A 23,109-nucleotide genomic window follows, 5' to 3' on the forward strand; every position below is an offset into this window, starting at 1 on the left:
TTTTTGAAATAATGAAGAACGAAGGAGATCTCCAAGAAGTAAAGAAAGTTTTGTTTGCAAAATACTGCAGTAAAACAAACTTTGTCCTTTCCTTTTGTATTATTCCCCTATGTGTTTGTGTACCCTTGTGTATTTGTGTTTTTCCTGTCTTTATGTGTTTAGCTAATTTGAGTTATGTTGTAGAATTTTTCTAATACTCAGCCACATTCACTATGATGAGGAATACTGTTATCCTCAAATATAATTTGCATCTATAATATGTTATTTACTTTGTAAAGATGCTTAGACATTATTTATTCTGTTTTGTTTTAATGCTCATGTGTGAAGTTGATGTTTCAAACGTTATTCTGACCTTTTATGTATTTACTTACGTCATAATTCCTGTAACACTGATGTATATATTGTTTCGATTCTTTTGTAAAGCCCATATTACCACAAATATCATCTGTATTTTTATGTTCTTTAGTGGTGTATTTTGTACCTTTGTAATTGTATTCTTATGTTGTAAATTTATAATTGTATAGACACCAGTTCTTCAAATTAAGTTACATTTCGCTGCACACATTTCTGTTGATCATAGTATATGCACAATATGTGAGAAGTTGAAACTGTTAGTGTTTGCATGTGTGTTCATAAATCGGCAAGGGACTGGTTAACAGCATTGCTGGTTCTAAGGACAATTCCAAGAACTTTGTAAGTACACAAGTGGTGGTTTATGGACTTGCTATATTGTCCGCAAGACTCTTCGATGCTGATTGTGCACCTGCACAGTCGCAGCAGATGGCTGTTGGCCGTCTCTACTAGGACTACAGTGGGTCTGCACCTTTGATGATCCACCAATGCCATTATTTCTACAAGGACTGCTGTGGGTCTGCACCTCGGGTGGCCCACCAATACCATAATCTCTACTAGGACTACATTGGGTCTGCTCTGTGATGACCTACCTACCAATATTCTTCAAAACTTCGACTGACTCTGCTGTGGGTTTACTCTGTTGTAGCCCATTACCTGTCTGCATGTGGGTTTACTCTGTTGTAGCCCATTACCTGTCTGCATGTCAAGAGTCAGCACTGTCTTTCCGTTGGAAGGACAACACTACTTGTTCAAGACTGCATGGAAATCCACTACGTCCGTGTGCATTTTCTTTTACTGCTCAGACTTTGAGAAAAACACTTTAATTTTACTGTGATGAACGATCAGGACTGTCTTTATGGACTGTGAGAAAATTTTAGCTTTTGACCAACGTTGTATCAATAAGTGTGTGCAATTGATTTCTTCGTTATTGTAATTATGAAAAATTTCTTCAAATCTGTATTGGCCACTGCCCAAAACAATTAGTAAAATTTTTTGTGGGGAGCATGGGGGCTATGTAAGTAGGCTGTTTAGGATTTTAGATTGGTAACTCCACGTAGCGCACTGTATGAAAATCACTGGCTGTGCTGTATGCAGTCTGTGGCTGGGTGGCATTATTGTAATATTCGCTATTGTTGTGTTGGGTTGTTATCTGTTAACAGCGCATAGCGTTGCGCAGTTGGAGGTGAGACGCCAGCAGTGGTGGATGTGGGGAGAGAGATGGCGGAATTTTGAGAGCGGACGATCTGGACGTGTGTCCATCAGAAGGAGTAAATTTGTAATATTGGATATCATGGACTGATATATAACTTTTGAACACTATTAAGGTAAATACATTGTTTGTTCTTTATCAAAATCTTTCATTTGCTAACTATACCTATCAGTAGTTAGTGCCTTCAGTAGTTTGAATCTTTTATTTAGCTGGCAGTAGTGGCGCTCGCTGTATTGCAGTAGTTCGAGTAACGAAGATTTTTGTGAGGTAAGTGATTTGTGAAACGTATAGGTTAATTTAATCAGGGCCATTCTCTTGTAGGGATTATTGAAAGTCAGATTGCGTTGCGCAAAAAAATATTGTGTGTCAATTTAAGCACAGTCATGTATAATTTTTCTAAGGGGACGTTTCACCTTAAATTTTGGAGCTCATCCAGTTTTATATTAAGTGTGAATGTACTTCACCAACAAGAATTAATAAAAAGATTGGGAGTGTTGATAGTGATGAACACTTATTGGAGAAACCACTCACTACTAAAACTCACTACTAAAACGTTCAGGATCACCAGTTATTTTTAAAATATTTATTTGCGATTTTGGAGACTTATGAATCTGTAACCAAACATATTTTACTTCGTTTCGTTTATTCACGATGTACTGGATTATATTCTAGTGTAAGTGCGTGCATAGCCTAAAAGTATGCATTGTACAAATGTACTATAAATAATCTGTAGCCGCCAAAGTCAATTTAAGTACTTCCAGTAAGCCCCATTACGAGGAGTGTCGCATACATCTCAGTTATGTGACGCTGAGTTTTTGCGTAGCATTTGACATCATTGTTTATCAATTACTTAATATTTTATAGATTTTAATAAAAATTTTCAAACACAGTGGCAAGATTAACTCAGCAACATTGTTCTAGTTCTGCTGATGTAGTTGTTATGCCTCTCATGAAAGGAGACTTGAAAGTGAAAAAAAAAACATGCTTGCATGAGACTCCCCTCCACTCAACCCCCGTGCCAATGTGGATACACCGGTTCCCGTCCAATCGCCGAATTTTCGCATCGTTTGGGTGTCGTATGTGGTCAGTAGCTGAATGGATGACGGAAGAGTATGCCATCTACTGATGACAGTTTGCCCTTTACATGAAATGTATTCACATTTGCGAATGTGAACAACCATCAGCTGTATAATGGAATGACGAAAATGACAATTTATGCAAGAGTGACACTCAAACACGGATATCACGATAATCGCGAGTGATTACCTTACCACTTTTCTCATCTTCGCTCAGGGGTCATGCTAATCTTCTCTGTGTGGGTTCAAATTTGGTATACCAAAGTGTGTATTACATTTAGGCTACGTGAGCACAACTCACAATCAGACCCAAACTTCCGTATGTCATCTACCCTGCGTTAGCAATTTGCACTCGTACATTCAATATGTATATTCTGTACGGGGGAGCCAATTTAACTGTAAGTCGCTTACTCGGTGTCAGGGGATAAAATTGCACTGCAATATCGTTTCTTCATTTAGAATGGAGGGAATATAGACAATGAATGTGAAATGTGGTCAGGAGCTGGGGTTGAGTGGACAGGTACAGAGCCATAATGAATTTACTAACGTTTTTTTAAAAAAACTAATGAATTTATTTATAAAAGCAAACATCCGAGAATAACATCAACGTAAAATACTAAATCTGAGTAACCAAGTGATGGTAAACACCTCAGAAGGGCAAAAATATAAAATCAATTCCTTTTTCTGAGGAATATTAACTGATGTAAAAACAATACATTTACATTACAAACAGCTAAACATCTGATCAAATGATTATGTCACAAATAGCCCCCGGATTAGCCGTGCGATCAAACGCACTGCTTTTCGGGCGGGAAGGAGTGCCGTTTCCCGGCCACTCTGTGGATGGATTTAAAGGCGGTTTTCCATCTGCCTCGACGAATGCAGGATGGTTCCCCTTATTACGCCTCAGCTACACTGTGTCGGCGATTGCTGCGCAAAACCTGTCTCCACGTACACCATAATTACTCTACCACGCAAACACCAACACGGTAAGCACCTCAAAAGGGCAACAATGTAAAATCACTCCCTTTTTGTAATGTATATTAACTGATGTAAAAAAATACATTTTATTGTCTGGTGAGTGACGTTCCCGGGGGGCGGGGGGTCCACTGGGGGCTCCTGCGGGGACGAAGCCTCTCCGTCGTTTCTAGATCCCCAGTTCAGTACAATACAACACAACGCAATGTCACAAATTTTATGACGGAGGCGGTGGCAGAGGCAACGCCAATAGCAATAATTTCTCTTTCTCCACTAACATAGGTCGGCGGTTACCGCTACCACAGCACTAAAAGCCTCAGTAAAGATATCAGTCATGGCACTCAGGCATTTTTAACAAGATCACAGTTAACAAGAGATACAATCATTTATCCTGTAACACAGAGACAACTCGTTGATTATTCAGTAAAATTTAATATACCACAAATGCAGAAATTCTTCTTTCCTATTTTTATACTAACCAATAGGTAAATATAGACATGCTTCAGAAATAAGGCAGCTAGATTTAACAATTTTCGCTGACTGTAACGTACAATTTGTAAATCAGATGAATTACATCTGCATTCTATAGCCTCAGATTCTAAAATCAATTTGGAATAGTGACAACCACAAGCCCTCACGCATTGACAGAACTGAACTCAAGTAATACTAAGGAGAACCTTCATAAATAAAAGAACGGGCAACCAGGATACGGAGTCAAAATAGCCACCACGCGACATCAAGTGACGTGCATGCTGATCGGATGCTCATCGTGATTTCTCGTAAAATTCAGCGCCCATTGACAAACGCTTGCTTAGATAGCGCGAAGAGAAGGATGTAACGAAGGATGTAGTTAGAAACCCACAGGTATCATCCTGCAGACGCCGCCGTGACAAGTACTTACAAAGGTTACACCGGCCTCCAACCCGGCACCACACAAGCTGCTTGTTACTTCAATAGCAGAAGTCATGGCGAATTCTGTCGTCCTGCCGAAGTAGCTTTTAACGAGCCATGTTCACGGCTGCGACCATCACTCGGCCCCGCCGAACCCGCACTGAGCGAAAGCACCACTCTGGCCAAGGGGCCACGGCAGACGCTTGACCACAACACGCCCTCTCACTTTCGCCCTTCTCCGTCGTCTCAGAATGTACGAGTACATGTTGTTAACACATTTTTGACGACTTATGGAATTTCAAAATGGTTCAAATGGCTCCAAGCACTATGGGACTTAACATCTGTGGTCATCAGTGCTCTAGGCTTGTTGTTGTTGTGGTCTTCAGTCCTGAGACTGGTTTGATGCAGCTCTCCATGCTACACTATCCTGTGCTAGCTTCTTCATCTCCCAGTACCTACTGCAGCCTACATCCTTCTGAATCTGCTTAGTGTATTCATCTCTTGGTCTCCCTCTACGATTTTTACCCTCCACGCTGCCCTCCAGTACTAAACTGGGGATCCCTTGATGCCTCAGAACATGGCCTACCAACCGATCCCTTCTTCTGGTCAAGCTGTGCCACAAACTCCTCTTCTCCCCAATTCTATTCAATACCTCCTCATTAGTTATGTGATCGACCCATCTAATCTTCAGCATTCTTCTGTAGCACCACATTTCGAAAGCTTCTATTCTCTTCTTGTCTAAACTATTTATCGTACATGTTTCACTTCCATACATGGCTACACTCCATACAAATACTTTCAGAAACGACTTACTGACACTTAAATCTATACTCGATGTTAACAAATTTCTCTTCTTCAGAAGCACTTTCCTTGCCATTGCCAGTTTACATTTTATATCCTCTCTTCTTCGACCATCATCATTAGTTATTCTTCTCCCCAAATAGCAAAACTCCTTTACTACTTCAAGTATCTCATTTCCTAATCTAATTTCCTCAGCATCTCCAGACTTAAATCGACTACATTCCATTATCCACGTTTTGCTTTTGTTGTGTTCAAAGTTTTTATTTCTTCTCCATGGATTTTAATACCTACTCCCAACTTTTCTTTCGTTTCCGTTACTGCTTGCTCAATATATAGATTGAATAGCATTGGGGAGAGGCTACAACCCTGTCTCACTCCCTTCCCAACCACTGCTTCCCTTTCATGTCCCTCGACTCTTATATCTGCCATCTGGTTTCTGTACAAATTGTAAATAGCCTTTCGCTCCCTGTATTTTACCCCAGCCATCTTCAGAATTTGAAAGAGAGTATTCCGGTCCACATTGTCAAAAGCTTTCTCTAAGTCTACAAATGCTAGAAACGTAGGTTTGCCTTTCCATAATTTAACTTCTAAGATATGTCGTAGGGTCAGTATTGCCTCACGTGTTCCAACATTTCTACGGAATCCAAACTGATCTTCCCCGAGGTCGGCTTCTACCAGTTTTTCCATTCGTCTGTAAAGAATTTGCGTTATTATTTTGCAGCTGTGACATATTAAACTGGTGGTTAGGTAATTTTCACATCTGTCAACACCTGCTTTATTTGGGATTGGAATTGTTATATTCTTCTTGAAGTCTGAGGGAATTTCGCCTGTCTCATACATTTTGCTCACCAGATGGTAGAGTGTTGTCGGGACTGGCTCTCCCAAGACTGTCAGTAGTGCTAATGGAATGTTGTCTACTCCCGGGGCATTGTTTAGACTTAGGTCTTACATTGCTCTGTCAAACTCTTCACGCAGTATCATATCTCCCATTTCATTTTCATCTGCCTCCTCTTCCATATCCATAATATTGTCCTCAAGAACATCGCCACTGTATGGACCATCTGTATACTCCTTCCACCATTCTGCCCTAGACAGATCTACTTAAACCCAACTAACCTAAGGAGATCACACACATCCACGCCCGAGGCAGGATTCGAACTTGCGACCGTAGCAGTCGAGCGGTTCCGGAATGAAGCGCCTAGAACCGCTCAGCCACAGAGGCCGGCATGGAATTTTAGGTCTGGCCTTGAGGTGTACTCATATCGCCGAAAAATAAGGCGACCGCTCACGATAAGCGGACCAGGACAAATTTTCAGTGTCGTCCTTCCTTTACACAGCTAATTGTTGTTTATATTCGCAACTGCGAATACGTTTCAAGCAAGTCCGAAGGAACTTCGCGTTATATTTCTGAACAGAACAGACACTGCAATACCTAATTTTCCCTTGACCTCTAAGGAGGAGTCTACAGGAGAGGTGGTAGCGTGAATTCCTTGATCACCTGTCTTCACGGCCATGTCCTGGATTAAATTCCAAATCTCCACGCAGTGTCTCATGACGTGAGGGTATGCGATACTGGGGACAGTTTTTCGGCAGTCAGAGGGGGACGTTAAGCTCGGCAGCCCTCGTGGTACCCTTCAAGAGCAGTAGGCTGTGTGCCGGCACCAGGTTTTTACCCTCTCCCTTCTGTCACCATCACCGACGCGAACATGTAACTGTACTCCACATGCAGCCTTTATAGTCAGCTACACCTAACAGATACACTCACGCACACAACTGTTAAGCTTAGCAAAATAAAGTTGCCTGCAGGGGCGAAGGGCAGGGAAAACTTCTCCAATTAGCCTGCTGAAGCTGCCCGTGGGGATATCCCAGCGTAATGTTGCCTGGAAACGGAAGGACCGATCAAAATAAGGACTGAACATCATTCGTACCAAGATATTTATTAACACTCCGCAGTAAAAGTAACTTTACCTATCACGTCAACAGAACGTTGACATGTTAAGACGAAACCATTCAACTGGATAAAACAACTTAAGTGGAATTACAGATAATCAATAAAACAATCCCGATTAAGTATAAAACTCAAGAATGCCTCAAATAAGAGTGTTTTATGATAACATTGGGAAAACAGACTTCAAATTCGACAGGTAGTACACATCTTTAGCATGTGCTTGACCAGATTACAGCAGAGAATTCGGTTTTACGTAAAAGGAGTTCATTAAAAGAAAGAAAAAAATTAAGGCAGCTTGACGTTAAACCACCATGCATCCAGCAACGTGATTCGGACGAAGAACTCTGAAATTACTTCGGGCAGGTCCGATAAACTGCTCACCAGACTCGTCCTTTTCTGAACAACCAGTGGACACAAGGCGCAACATACAATGACAGGTTGATGAACAGGTAAGTAACTTTTAAGTGAAACGAGTAAAAACTCAAGTCATCAGATTACAAGCTCGCAGCACGGACGAAACAGTTGTGAAAACTCGCTAAAAGATAATAATGTAACAGGCCAGAAGAACCATCCCGAATTACATCTGACTGTGAAAACGTTCAGTGGCCTACTGAGATTCGCCTCCAAATTTGCTTAGCCAAAAGAATGCTGTGTCCGCTCCTGTTTCTGGTGAGTGATCCCGAAATCCAGAGGATGCTCAGCCATACAAACTTGTAAGTCACACGGATTGTAGAACAAGTAGCCAGCCCACTGCCTCGCAGAGCTGCGCTGTCCGTGCTGCTTCGCTTAATGCCTCCCCCAGAAAAAAGAGCCTCAACGGCATTCGCTGCAAACGAGCCACGCCCCCTTCACGTCAAAGATGGTGTTCCAGGAGACGTGGCGTGAGCTATTCGTCGGGCAACGCTTCAGAATTTTTTTTGCTTTACTCCCCTGCGTAAGTTATCGTGACCCAACTGAGCATCAGTACATCCCACTCACCCAAAGGTAAAGCTGGATGTAGAAGTGTGTTTCATAGGAAAAGAACCCTTGCTTCTCGAGGACGAAATCAAAGATTGGAACAATAAATAATAATTAATACTTTACCTCTTATATAGACATTTCGACATGTCCTTAAATTGCCGGCCGGGGTGGCTGAGCGGTTCTAGGCGCTACAGTCTGGAACCGCGCGACGCTGCGGTCGCAGGTTCGAATCCTGCTTCGGGCATGGATGTGTGTGATGTCCTTAGGCTAGTTAGGTTTAAGTAGTTCTAAGTTCTAGGGGACTGATGACCTCTGAAGTTAAGTCCCATAGTGTTCAGAGCCATTTGCACCATTTTTGTCCTTAAATTGTGTACCAGTTAAATCTGAACTCGCAACTCATGCGAACATTGATTCAACATACAGTATTTCAAAGGCTGTATAATACATCAATGCTAGAGTTTCGATTATGCTACAGTCGAATGATGGGAAATTCTGACTTCGACTAGGAGGTTATTGCAGACATTGTACAACACCAAAATCAAAATTATTCCCGGTGTCGCTAATCGAAGTGTCTAAAAGCTTAAACTACATTGAAGAGCCAAAGAAACTTTTACAAGTGCGTAATATCGTGTAGGGTCCTCGCGAGCACCCATAAGTGCCGCCGAACGACGGGGCATGGACTAGACTAATGTCTGAAGTAGTTCTGGAGCGAAGTGACATCATAAATCCTGCAGGGCTGTCCTAAATCGGTAAGAGTACGAGGCGGTGAAGAGCTCTTCTGCACGTTGCAAGGCATCCAAGATATTCCCAATAAGGTTCATGCCTGGGGAGTTTGGTGGCAAGCGGAAGTGTTTGACCTTAGAAGAGTGGTCCTGGAGCCACTCTGTAGCAACTGTGGAGCGTGGGGTGTCGCATTATCCTGCTGGAATTGCCGGAATGCACACTAGACATGAATAGTTGCAGGTGGTCAGACAGGATGGGTACATGCGTGTCACCTATCAGAGTTGTATTTAGACTTATTAGGGGTCCAATATCACTCCAACTGCACACCCCACACCATTACAGAGCCTCCACTAACTTCAACTGTACCTTGCCGAAATGCAGGGTCCATTTATTCATGAGGTTGTCTTCATACCCGTACACGTCTATCTGCTCTATGCAATTTTAAACGGGTCTTGTCCAACCAGCCAACATGTTTCCATCAACAGTCCAATGTTGGTTTTGACGGGCCCAGGCGGGGCTCAAAGCTTTGTATCGTGCAGTCATCAAGAGTACACGAGCCGGCCTTCGGCTCCAAAAGCCGATATTAATGATGTTTCGTTGAACTATTCGCACTATAACACTTGTTGTTGGTCCAGCACTGAAATCTGCAGCAATCTGCGGAAGAGTTGCACTTTCATGTTGAACTATTCTCTTCAGTCGTCGTTGATCCCGTTCTTACAGGATCTTTTTCCGGCCGCAACGATGTCAGATATTTGATGTTTTACCGTGTTCCTGATTTCCAAGATAGACTCGTGAAATGGTCGTACAGGAAAATCCACACTTCATTGCTACCACGGAGATGCTGTGTACCATCGCTAGTGAGCCAACTATAACGTGATGTTCAAACTCACTTAAATTACAATAACCTGCCGTTGTAGCAGCAGTAACGGATATATCACCTGCGCCAGACACTTGTTGCCTTACATAAGTCCGCAGCGCCGTATTCTGCGTGTTTACGTATCTCTGTATTTGAATACATATGTCTATACCAGTTTTTTTGCCGGTCGGAGTGGTCGAGCGTTGTAGGCGCTACAGACTGGAACTGCACGACCGCTGCTGTCGCAGTTTCGAATCCTGCCTCGGGCATGGATGTGTGTGATGTCCTTAGGTTAGTTAGATTTAAGTAGTTCTAAGTTCTAGAGGACTGATGACCTCAGCAGTTAAGTCCCATAGTGCTCAGAGCCATTTTTGTAACCAGTTTTCTTGTCGATTCAGTGTAGAAAAACATGGAGAGTATGTGGTAACGAATAATACGTGAACCACCTCCAATATTCGGACGGCATTGCACTATTTAATCAATGAGGTGTATCTTGATGTTCAGACGGATTTCTGTCTCCGTTTTATGCACAGCCCGCATCTCGTGGTCGTGCGGTAGCGTTCTCGCTTCCCACGCCCGGGTTCCCGGGTTCGATTCCCGGCGGGGTCAGGGATTTTCTCTGCCTCGTGATGGCTGGGTGTTGTGTGCTGTCCTTAGGTTAGTTAGGTTTAAGTAGTTCTAAGTTCTAGGGGACTGATGACCATAGATGTTAAGTTCCATAGTGCTCAGAGCCATTTGAACCATTTTTTTTATGCACAATATTTCAACGACGCACGCTTTCTTCAGATGCTGTCAGTTGTGCTGTTATTTGTACTCACTATCTGGTTGGAGTCCAGGAAGTGAAGACACATACCAGCACAACTCGCAGCACCTGAAGAAGACGCACGGGTCGGTTGTTGAAATATTGAGCATAAAACTGTAACAAGAACTTGACTGAGCATCGCGAAGCACGTCACTAATTAATCACGCCTACAAAACCTGAGCGATCACATTGTACAATTTCCCTTCTTGTGCACTGTCCACTTCTATTAGAATGGTGTTATACAGCTCTCCCACGCTATTGTGTGGTGTGCAATCCCTTCAGTTCTGAATAACCTTCGTGCATTTGGACCTGCTTACAGTAGTCATTCGCAGATCCTCTCCAACAGTTTTTACCTCCAATCACGCTTCCTTCCACTACCAAACTATCTGCTCCTTACTGCCTCAGGACGTGCACTGTCATCCCAATAAATTTCTTTCCTCCGCAGTTCGATCCATTAGCTCTTTATTAGTTACCTGATCAACCGAACTAATCTTCAGCATTCTTTTGTAATATTTCACACTTAATTCCTTCCATCTCTTAACTGTTTATCGTCCAAGTTTCAGTTCCTCATAACGCTGCACTCTGATCAGAAAAAAACTTCCTAACACTTAAGTTTATCTTTTTACAGAAACGTTTCTTTTGATTTTTGTAATCTACATATTATCCTCAATGCTTTCGCCATCTTCAGTTGACTAACAACCCAAAATTCAAAAATGATACAATATTTTAGAGTCTCATTTCTTAAAATAAATCCTTCATCATTGTTTACGTAATTCCATTACATTTATCTATAGTGTTGATAAAGTTCAGTGCCTGGAGAGTACCAGCAACCAGAATGACGATTTACAACTGGTGTCACTGTTAACTTTCAGTTTTAGTGCATACCCAAGTTCCTGTCTTGGTTCATGTAGAAGAAATAAGTTTTGTGAAACTCGGTGACATTTTTTGAAAGACTATGCACGTTTCTATTCCGACATTATTGTCACTTATTACTATTCGTTCAAAGATGGAAGAGGAAGAAAGAGAGGTAAGGGAGAGAAGTATTGTTTGTGAGCTGTATGAGGACTTTATGTCGAATCAGCGGTGATAAGCGAAAAGGTGTGCCAGACGGGGATTCAAACACGGGATTTCCCGCTTTCTAGGCAGTTGCGTAAACTATCTTGGAACGCCTCCTAGCCGACCCACTTTCCCAACTAGCGCTTTCTGTCTGGAGTCTCCGCACACGAAATTGTGCGTCCGAACTGAAGGTGATGGATTTAGTGCCCATTGAGTTGAATCATTTCAGTGGTGGGGACTGTGGTTAGATATCGCTAGGTGGGAGTGGGGGGCAGTCGGGAGGCATGCCAAGATACTTTGCACAGTTACGATAAACATTGTGTCCAGATGGTACAGAGGTCTCTTTCAGGCTCTAGTGCCTGTTCATGGTTAGCTCTAACGCCAATTTCCACGGTAGTCTACAAAATTGTATACGTAATCGATAACGTCTTGACAAACTTTATAAGATGAACTGCAACAAACATAAAACAGAAGTAATGAAATGTAGTAGAATTAAGACAGTTGATGCTAAGGGAATTACACTAGGAAATGAGACAACACATGTAGTAGGTGATTTTTGCCATATGGGCAACGTATCAAACGATGAAGATTGATGAACATAGGCTATAAAGTCCAGACTGGCTATGATGAGAAAATCCTTTCTGAAAATGAGAAAGTCGTTAGCATACAATATAAATCTAAATTTTAAGAATCGTTTTGGAAACGAATTGTCTGGAATGGAGCCATTCAGACAAGAAGAAGATATAATCTTGACTCTAGACATGAACGCTACAGATGGACAGATAGAATAAATGAGCTACAAGAAAATTTATGACAGTAAAATTTAGAATCAGCCGGTACTACACATCCTGAGGCATCATGTAATAGTCTATTTGATAATGGATGGAAGTATGTGAAACAGAAACTTTAGAGGGTGACCTAATCATGACTATAGTGAGGAGGTCCAACAGGATGATGGTTACAGTAGTTATTCAGAGATATGCACGGGATAGAACAATGAGATAAACGTAATTCATCTATATCAATCACATCATTTCATCTGAATTTCATTTCCTGGAGGGAAAGTCCTACACTCAATCTTGAAAAATGTGCAGCTTATTATAGTGTCAAACATGGTGGAGATACTGATAACGGCGGAACTCGTTAAGGAAATGCCTGCTTTGAAGTTCCACAGGAAAGAGCTAATGATGAAAAATGTCACATTTTCCAGTTTTAATATTTTGAAGGTTTTTCCTTTTCTTCATGTTATGGGTAAAAAGGTGCTTATGTAAGTATTGAAATGCATTTGAGTGTGTTTACTAGAATGCATGGTCTGCAGCGTTTGTGAATTTACTTTCAAAAAATTAAAGATGCCACGAAACTACTTACAATCCAGTATGGTTGATACTATACTGTAAAAATTTAGCTATTTAGCTATACGTGAATCCGATGAGACACTCAATGAGATAGCTTCACTCAAAGCAAGTAAATGCAGAATAAAATTAGGATAAAGAGCAATTCCAGGGAACAGTTATTATCTCAACTATTATTTAAGGCTTTTTTATTTCTAATAAATAATTTACATGCTATTAATATCTTTTAGGAAGCAAATAAACTGTGTTCATCATTACACTTCGTACTAAGAAAAATGTAAATTAGTTGCTACAAACAACATGATATTGTTACTATCACTTTCCTTTTTTAGAAATTTTATATGATTTGTACCTTGTTAACTAAAATGATACATTTAATTTGATGTGTACAGTATGAGCAATACCTTATCAATATAGTCCATTTATATAACGTTTCTCAATAGTGATCTACATCTACATCTATACCCTGCAAAACCACTGTGAAACTCTACTAAATGCCTCCTCAAAACTGCCTATAACGGACAGTTAGGAGCCCCACTCACGATGAAAATATATTGGATCTAAAGGCAGCAAATAGATATGACCTCTCTGAGGTTCATGGCAGTGGGTACTTCCTACTATACCAATTATTAGGATTTCTTCTGGTTTCACTCACGCATGGATCACTGGAAGAATGATGGTCTGAAAGCGTCCGTGCTCACAGTAACTACTTCAATCCTATCTGTATGAGCGATACGAACAGGGTTTTAGTTCGTCCCTAGAGTATTTATTAAAAGCTGGTTCGTAAAACTTCGTTAATAGGCTTTCTCGGGATAGTTTACATTTATCTCTAAGAGCCTAACAGTTCTGTTCCTTCGGTGTCTCAGTGACACTCTCACGGATTAAAAAAACCTGTATCCATTCGTGCTGCCCTTCTCTGTTTACGTTCAATATCCCCTCTTAGTCCTTACTGGTACGGATCCCACCCACTTAAGCAATATTCTAGATATGCTTCAGGTTGCTGACAAGACTAATATACAAAACAATCGAAAGGAAAATTGAGGATGTGTTACATGACGATCAGTTTGGCTATAGGAAAGGTAAGGGTTGAGGCCATTCTGACGTTGCGGTTGATAGTGGAAGGAAAACTAAAGAAAAATTAAGACTTGTTCATAGGATTTGTCGAACTGGAAAAAGCGTTCGACAATGTAAAATGGAGCAAGGTGTTCAAAATTCTGAGAAAATTTGGGGTAACCTATGGAGAGAGACGGGTCACATACAATAGGTACAACAGCCAAGAGGAGATAATAAGTGGGCAACCAAGAACGAAGTGTTTGTATTAAAAAGGGTGTAACACAAGGATGTAGGCTTTCGCCCCCACTGTTCAATCTGTACATCGAGGAAGCAATGATGAAAATAAAAGAAAGGTTCAGGAGTGGAATTAAAATTCAAGGTGAAAGGATATGAATGATACGTTTCGCTGATGACATTGCTGTCCTAAGTGAAAGTGAAGAAGAATTACATGATCTGCTGAATGCAACGAACAGTTTCATGAGTACAGAGTACAGATTGAGAGTAAATCGAAGAAAGACAAAAGTAATGAGAAGCAGCGGAAATGAGAACTGCGAGGAACTTGACATCAGAACTGATGGTCACGAAGTACATGAAGTTACGGAATTCTGCTACATAGACAAGAAAATATCCAATGATTGACTGCAAAAGGAGGACGTCAAAAGCACACCACCACTGATAAAAAAGGCGTTCCTGACCAAGGGAAGTATACTAGTATCAGTCCCAAACTTGAGGAAGACTTTTGTGAGAATGTGCATTTGAAACACATCATTGTGTGGTAGTGAAACCTGGACTGTGGTATGATTGGAAGAGAATCGAAGCATTTGAGATGTCGTGATGCAGACGCATGTTGAAAATTTCGTAAGAAATGAGGGGGTTTTGCGCATAATCGGAAAGGAAAGAACAATGTGGAAAACACTGACGAGGAGAAGGAAAATATGATAGGACATTGTCAAGACTTAGGGTAATGACTTTCATGGTGCTAAAGGGAGCTGTAAGGACCAAAGCTGTAGAGGAAGACAGAGACTGGAATACATCCAGGACATAATTTATGTCGTATTTTGCAAGTGCTACTCTGCGATTTAGAGATTGGCACACGAGGGAATTCGTGGCAGGCAGCATCACAAGTTTCGGTGCGAACATTCTCAGAGAGGTCATATCTATTTGCTGCCTTTAGATCCAATATATTTTCATCGTGAGTGGGGCTCCTAACTGTCCGTTATAGGCAGTTTTGAGGAGGCATTTAGTAGAGTTTCACAGGGTGTCTTATCACGCCCAGAATTGACAAAACTGTAATTCTCCCAGTTAATTGTTGGATAATCGATGGTGTATCTCATTAAATTGCTATCATACTTGATATAATAAATGAAAAACACCATCTGGATCACTATCCTCTTTTAATTGTTTGTCTATACAACTATATAAAGATGAAAGATGTCCAACGTTATAAAAAAAGATCTTCGATAGTTCTTTGCCCATTCTTTTTCAGATACATACACGATGCTCTAAGAACCTCACACAGCTTCATATTTTAAACATATCTAACATAAAAATATATACGTAACTACACTCATACACATAATAGAGTGCAGTTGTAGCGAAAGGATTAGAACGAACGGCTGTGGGAGTATATGGGCTTGGTAGTAGGAATAAAAGACGAGAAAGACTAATTGAGCTCTGCACTAAATTTCAACTAGTATTAGCGAATATGCCGTTCAACAGAACCAAGAGGAAGAGGTATACTTCGAAAAGCCCAGTAAAAACGGGAAGATTTCAGTTAGATTATATTTTGATGAGGCTGGCGAGTCCGAATTCAGATGGTGGACTGTAAGGTGTATCCTTGATAACAAAATCAATACAATTTGTAATATTATTACAAGGGAGACAGGACAACCAAGAGTACAGGATAACGGCATCACCATCAAAGCTAATGGAAACTTGATAAACAACAAGCCTGAAGTCGAAAACATTTTGAATAATCATTTTTTAAATGTTGTAGAGAAAGTAGGATCTAAATGTTCATTAGAAGAAGCAAGGCAGTTAATGGAAGAGGCCTTACTCACACCATTTGATACAATTGAAATTCCACCCACCTCTCCTTCTGAAATTAGGAAGATAATAAATTCTCTCAAGAATAAAAGCTCACATGGAATTGATGGCATTTCCAGCAGGATAATAAAAGCTTGTTCCCAAGAAATAAGTGGGATTCTTAGCCGCACATGTAATAGCTCTCTGAAGCAGGGTATTTTCCCTGATAGACTGAAGTATGCCATTGTTAAACCACTGCATAAAAAAGGGGATACGTCTGATGTCAACAACTACTGCCCAGTCTCTCTTCTGACAGCCTGATCCAAAATTCTTGAAAAAGTAATGTATTGTAGAGTAGATTCACACCTTGGCAAAAATAAAGTTTTAACAAAATGTCTGTTTGGTTTCCAGAAGGGTTTTTCGACGGAAAATGCTATATATACTTTCACTAATGAAATATTAAATGCTCTGAGTAACCGGAAGTCACCCGTTGGGATTTTTTGTGATCTATCAAAGGCTTTTGATTGTGTAAATCATGGAATACTTCTACATAAGCTCAAGTAGTGTGGTATGAATGAGACAGTGCTCAAATAGTTTAAATCATACCTAACTGGAAGAGCGCACAAAGTTGTAATAAACAGTTCACTTAATATCCAAAAAACTGGTGATTTCTCAGGCTGGGGAACAATCAAGAATGGGGTGCCGCAAGGTTCAGTCTTGGGTCATCTGCTTGCCATTCTATATTCACGAAATTGCAAAGCTGGTACTTTTTGCCGATGATACAAGTATAGCCATCACACCCAGCAGACAAGACTTAACTGGTAAAATTGTAAATGATGTTTTTCAGAAAATCATTAAGTGTTTCTCTGCAAATGGGCTCTCATTAAACTTTGGAAAAACACAGCATATACAGTTCCACACAGTAAATGGAATGACCCCATTAATAAATATAGACTTCGATCAGAAATCGGTAGCTAAGGTAGAATATTCAAAACTTCTAGGTGTATGCATTGATGAGGGGTTGAACTGGAAAAAACACACTAAGGATCTGCTGAAACGTTTGACTTCCGCTACTTATGCTATTAGGGTCATTGCAAATTTCGGCGATATGCATCTGAGTAAATTAGCTTGCCACACCTACTTTCATTCTCTGCTTTCGTATGGCATCATATTCTCGGGTAACTCATCATTGAGTAAAAGAGTGCTCATTGCACAAATTCGTGTAATCAGAATAATTGCTGGAGTTTATCCAAGATCATCCTGCAGACACTTATTTAAAGAGCTAGAAATCTTTACTGTAGCCTCACAATATATATATACACTCCTGGAAATGGAAAAAAGAACACATTGACACCGGTGTGTCAGACCCACCATACTTGTTCCGGACACTGCGAGAGGGCTGTACAAGCAATGATCACACGCACGGCACAGCGGACACACCAGGAACCGCGGTGTTGGCCGTCGAATGGCGCTAGCTGCGCAGCATTTGTGCACCGCCGCCGTCAGTGTCAGCCAGTATGCCGTGGCATACGGAGCTCCATCGCAGTCTTTAACACTGGTAGCATGCCGCGACAGCGTGGACGTGAACCGTATGTGCAGTTGACGGACTTTGAGCGAGGGCATATAGTGGGCATGCGGGAGGCCGGGTGGACGTACCGCCGAATTGCTCAACACGTGGGGCGTGAGGTCTCCACAGTACATCGATGTTGTCGCCAGTAGTCGGCGGAAGGTGCACGTGCCCGTCGACCTGGAACCGGACCGCAGCGACGCACGGATGCACGCCAAGACCGTAGGATCCTACGCAGTGCCATAGGGGACCGCACCGCCACTTCCCAGCAAATTAGGGACACTGTTGCTCCTGGGGTATCAGTGAGGACCATTCGCAACCGTCTCCATGAAGCTGGGCTACGGTCCCGCACACCGTTAGGCCGTCTTCCGCTCACGCCCCAACATCGTGCAGCCCGCCTCCAGTGGTGTCGCGACAGGCGTGAATGGAGGGACGAATGGAGACGTGTCGTCTTCAGCGATGAGAGTCGCTTCTGCCTTGGTGCCAATGATGGTCGTATGCGTGTTTGGCGCCGTGCAGGTGAGCGCCACAATCAGGACTGCATACGACCGAGGCACACAGGGCCAACACCCGGCATCATGGTGTGGGGAGCGATCTCCTACACTGGCCGTACACCACTGGTGATCGTCGAGGGGACACTGAATAGTGCACGGAACATCCAAACCGTCATCGAACCCATCGTTCTACCATTCCTAGACCGGCAAGGGAACTTGCTGTTCCAACAGGACAATGCACGTCCGCATGTATCCCGTGCCACCCAACGTGCTCTAGAAGGTGTAAGTCAACTACCCTGGCCAGCAAGATCTCCGGATCTGTCCCCCATTGAGCATGTTTGGGACTGGATGAAGCGTCGTCTCACGCGGTCTGCACGTCCAGCACGAACGCTGGTCCAACTGAGGCGCCAGGTGGAAATGGAATGGCAAGCCGTTCCACAGGACTACATCCAGCATCTCTACGATCGTCTCCATGGGAGAATAGCAGCCTGCATTGCTGCGAAAGGTGGATATACACTGTACTAGTGCCGACATTGTGCATGCTCTGTTGCCTGTGTCTATGTGCCTGTGGTTCTGTCAGTGTGATCATGTGATGTAACTGACCCCAGGAATGTGTCAATAAAGTTTCCCCTTCCTGGGACAATGAATTCACGGTGTTCTTATTTCAATTTCATAAGTGTATATATATATATATATATATATATATATATATATATATATATACACTTATGAAATTTGATATTAACAACAATCCAAACGAATTCAAAAGTAATAGCAGTGTACATGGCTACAACACTAGGAGAAAGGAAGATCTTCACTCCTCAAGGTTAAATCTAACTTTGGCTCAGAAGGGGGTAAATTATGCTGCCACAAATGTCTTTGGTCACTTGCCTAAGGCATCAAAAGTCTGAAAGATAGCCATATAGCATTTAAAAGGAAATTAAAAGAATTTCTTAATGGCAACTCCTACTCATTAGATGAATTTTTGGATATAGCAAGTGGGTAATTTCCCTATCCCACAAAAAAAAAAATTAAAAATATTGAGTGTCATGTAATATTTTGTCTAATGTAATATATTGTATAGACACCTTTTATTAACCTGACACGTTCTACATCATTACGAAGTGTCGTATTCATGAACTATGGAACAAGTACTAATGTAATCTAATACTGGAGCAGATATAGACTTAGATCACAATTTAATAGTAAATGGTAGCGCGATGGTTCTAGGGCCTGCCATCGGGTAGACTGTTCGCCTGGTGCAAGTCTTTCGAGTTGACGCCACTTTGGCGACTTGCGTGTCGATGGGGATGAAATGATAATGATAAGGACAACACAACACCCACTCCCTAAGCGGATAAAATCTCTTACCACGCCGGGAATCGAACCCGGGCCGTTAGGTATGACATTCCGTCGAGCTCACCACTCAGCTACAAGGGGCGGACACAGTTTATTAGTAATGAGGAGTAGATTGTAGTTCAACAGAAAAGTAAAGAAAAATCAGCGAGAAAGGAAGTGTGATATGGAAGTATTAAGGAATGAAGTGATATGCTAGATGTTTTCTTATGCTATAGCATAGGCAGTTTGGTTAAAGAGGTATGAACATCTCTAAAAACGGCCATCACAGAATTCGGAAAGAGAAACATAGAGAGAAAGAAGGTAACTGCCAAGAAACAATGGGTAACAGAAGAAATACTTCAGAAGAACAACGAATGTATAAAGCACAAAATTGATAAGGTAAACTCAGGAATACAGATGTACAAGTAACTTAGGAATAAGTAAGAAGTGCTGGAAAGCTAAGGCGAACTGGCTGCATGAAAAATGTGAAGAAATCGAAAAACGAATGGGTGTCGAAAGATCTGACTCGGCATATAGAAAAGTGAAGACAACGTTCGATAAAAATAAAATCAAGGGTGGCAACATTAAGAGCGCAATGGTAATGCCGCTGTTAAGGGCAGAGGAGAGAGTCGATAGGTAAAGAGATAATACTGAAGGTGAAAATGTGTCTGATGGTGTGAAAGAACAAGAAACATAGTCGATATAGAAGACACAAGTGAAAGTGTATTGGAATTTAAAAGTGCCTTGGAAGACTTAAGACCGAATAAGGCAGTGGAGATAGATCACATTCCACCAGAATTTCTAAAATCATTGGGAGAAGTGGTAGCAAAATGATTTTTCAGGTTATTGTGTAGAACGTAAGAGTCTGGCGATGTACCATCTGAGTTTCGGGAAAACATAATCCAGGGTCCACACAATTCCGAAGTTTGAAAGAGCCAGAAAGTGCGAGATTTATCGTACAGTCAGCTTAACAGCTCATGCATCCATGTGGCTGACAAGAATAATACACAAAAGAATGGAGAAGAAAACTGAGGATGTCTTAGACGAGAATCATTTTTTCTATAGGAAGGGTAAAGGCTCCAAAGGGGTAGCTCTGACGTTACTGTGGATGATGGAACCAAGACTAATGAAAAATCAAGACACGTTCATGGGATTTGTAGACCTGGATAAAGCGGTCGACAACGTCAAACAGAGCAGAGAGTTCGAAATACTGAGAAAAACAGGTGTAGGTTGCAGTTCAGTCCATTAATCGAAGAAGCAAATAAGGAAACAATAGGAAGGTCCAAGAATGAAATTAAAATTCAAAATGTTAAGGGTATCAACGATAAATTTCGCTAGTGACATTAGTATCCTCAGTGAACGTGACGAAGAATTACAGGACTGGCTGAACTGAATGAACAGTCGAATGAGAACGGAATATGAATTGGGAGTAAATCGAAGAAAGAGAAGTAATGAGAAATGATCGAAATAAGAACAGAGAGAAACTTAACATCAGGTTTGGTGATCGCGAAGTAGATGAAGTTAAAGAATTGTGCTACTTAGGCAGCAAAATAACCAGCGACGGACGGAGCAAAGAGGACATCGAAGAGAGACTAGCACAGCATTGTATGGCAATGAAACATAGACTGTGGGAAAACTGGAACAGAAGGGAATTGAAGCTTTTGGGATGTGGTGCTACTGACGAATGTTGGACTGATAAGGTAGGGTACGAATGAGGAGGTTCTTCACAGAACTGACAAGAAAAGGAACATACAGATAATTCTGGCAAGAAGAAGTGAGATGATGGTAGGACATTTGCTTTTTTAGTCTAAAAAAGGAAAACTATTTTGGGGGGAAAGCCTCAAGACGCTGTCTACAAGGACAAATCATCTACTCCATATGATATACAAGTATTATGTAGTGTCCTGCCCACTCGTCTCCTATAGGGTGCATAAAGGATGCTGCTTTCTCGGATAGCTATACAACAACTCAAGCAAATCACGTTAATGGTTTTTATTACAATATGGTGGATTGAGAATAGTTAACTTTAGTTAACAATATCGTGTCGCTAGCTATTGGCGACGTACAAATAATCAATGTCTTTCACTTTATACAATGTCCATGCAAGTAATTAATATGGATCACAAGTAACAGTTCTGCAAGTGCACTTTTCTAGATTGTGTCTACTAGTGTCCGGTCTCCTACTGTCCAGCCCAGGCTGGCAGGAGCTGCGCTTATATTCTCTGAGGCTGGAGGCCGCTCCTGTCGTGGTGCGATCCTAATCAACGTATTATTGCTGACGTCGTCTCACAGCCTTCTGTGCTCTTGTGTTCTTCATCTTCGTTCCGTCGCTTGTCATTACGTCAGAACATTCTTCCCCCACAAACCGACGGACCGTCGTCGTGAGAGGAGCGCGACAACGACGGTGGAGAGAGGGGCGTGGAAGCAGTGCTGGAACGGAAGCTGTGGCTGCAGGGGCGTCAAGCTTCCGGTCATTCCCCGCCATCCAGCCTTCGCTCTGCCGAAAACGTCCCCCTAAAACGAGTCCACCTCCTTATGCCATGAACCAGTAGAGAAGGCGACTGCGGCGGGGTTGGGCAGGTCCAGCTCCATCGGTAGGACGAGAAGAGGGGGAGGAAGCGACGGCTCCGTCTCCATGGGATCGGTCGGACTCATGATAACACCCTTCGGCGGCTGCTGTGGCCGCGCTGTCCTCTGGATCCGTGAATCTGTGGGAGAGACACTGAAAGGTCATCGTGCATGTGGCAGAGGCGAAGTTGATTTTGATGTCGGCGCTGCAACCCATCTGGACCTGAAATAATATACAAGCAAGCGCCCAGTCGACGGACGATCGGGCCTCGCGCCCACCGTCTACTGCCGCGAAAATACCTGTAAAAGACAATATCATGCGGCCCGAAGCGATACTTGCGGCCTTTCTTCAGCGCCGGATGCCGAAAAGGGAGGAGCGTGTGGAGCAGTGAATCCGTTCCACCGGCGAAAGGTCCGGCAAGTTCTATGTGCACACGTTGCCATGGCGATTGCGACTTAGACCAAGCAGAGAATTATTGCGGTGGAGCGGAATGATTTTCCACACGTGCTTGACATTGTGACGTCATCTGTTCTGTTTGGGTGTCCATACCCTGCCAAGTACAGTGTTGACGCGCTAACTGGTTCGTACGAACAATCCCCCAGTGTCCTTGATGAAGTAACCGCAACACTTTTCCTTGGAAAGCTTTAAGAAGCAGCGCACGTGTTTGTCATCTCTCATTTTGAACAGTAATCACACTTTTCTGTTTAAGGAGGCTATGCCGACTGGCAAAGTGTCGGCGCACTACAGGGTTCTTTACGCTATGCAAGGAACGAGGCCAAGATGTGCGAATGTATGTTAGGAAAATGTTCAAATCTTCCGTGGCCTGTACAATTTTCCTGTAGTTCAGTGTAAAATATTGAAGCAATTCAGAGTCCTGAGCATCAATGTGACAACAAGATGCAGCAGAAGCGTCAAAGTCAGCATCAACGTTAATCGGAAGACGTGACAGTGCGTTCGCATTTCCGTGTTGTGCCATCGGAGGATACACAATCCCGTACTGATATTTAGACAACAACATAGCCCATCTTTGAAATTTTTAGGCAGTTCATACAGGAA

The 23,109-nt window shown here is 42.2% G+C and overlaps 1 non-coding gene across 1 annotated transcript; it reads right to left on the reverse strand.

Moving 5' to 3' along the window:
- Positions 1-2,812: 2,812 nt before the first annotated feature.
- On the reverse strand, positions 2,813-2,919 carry LOC126097335 (U6 spliceosomal RNA). Its single transcript, XR_007522104.1, has one exon. It is a non-coding gene; the product is annotated as a U6 spliceosomal RNA (small nuclear RNA).
- Positions 2,920-23,109: the final 20,190 nt, after the last annotated feature.

The sequence above is a fragment of the Schistocerca cancellata genome, chromosome 1 (assembly GCF_023864275.1).
Source record: "Schistocerca cancellata isolate TAMUIC-IGC-003103 chromosome 1, iqSchCanc2.1, whole genome shotgun sequence".
Classification (NCBI taxonomy): Eukaryota; Metazoa; Arthropoda; class Insecta; order Orthoptera; family Acrididae; genus Schistocerca; species Schistocerca cancellata.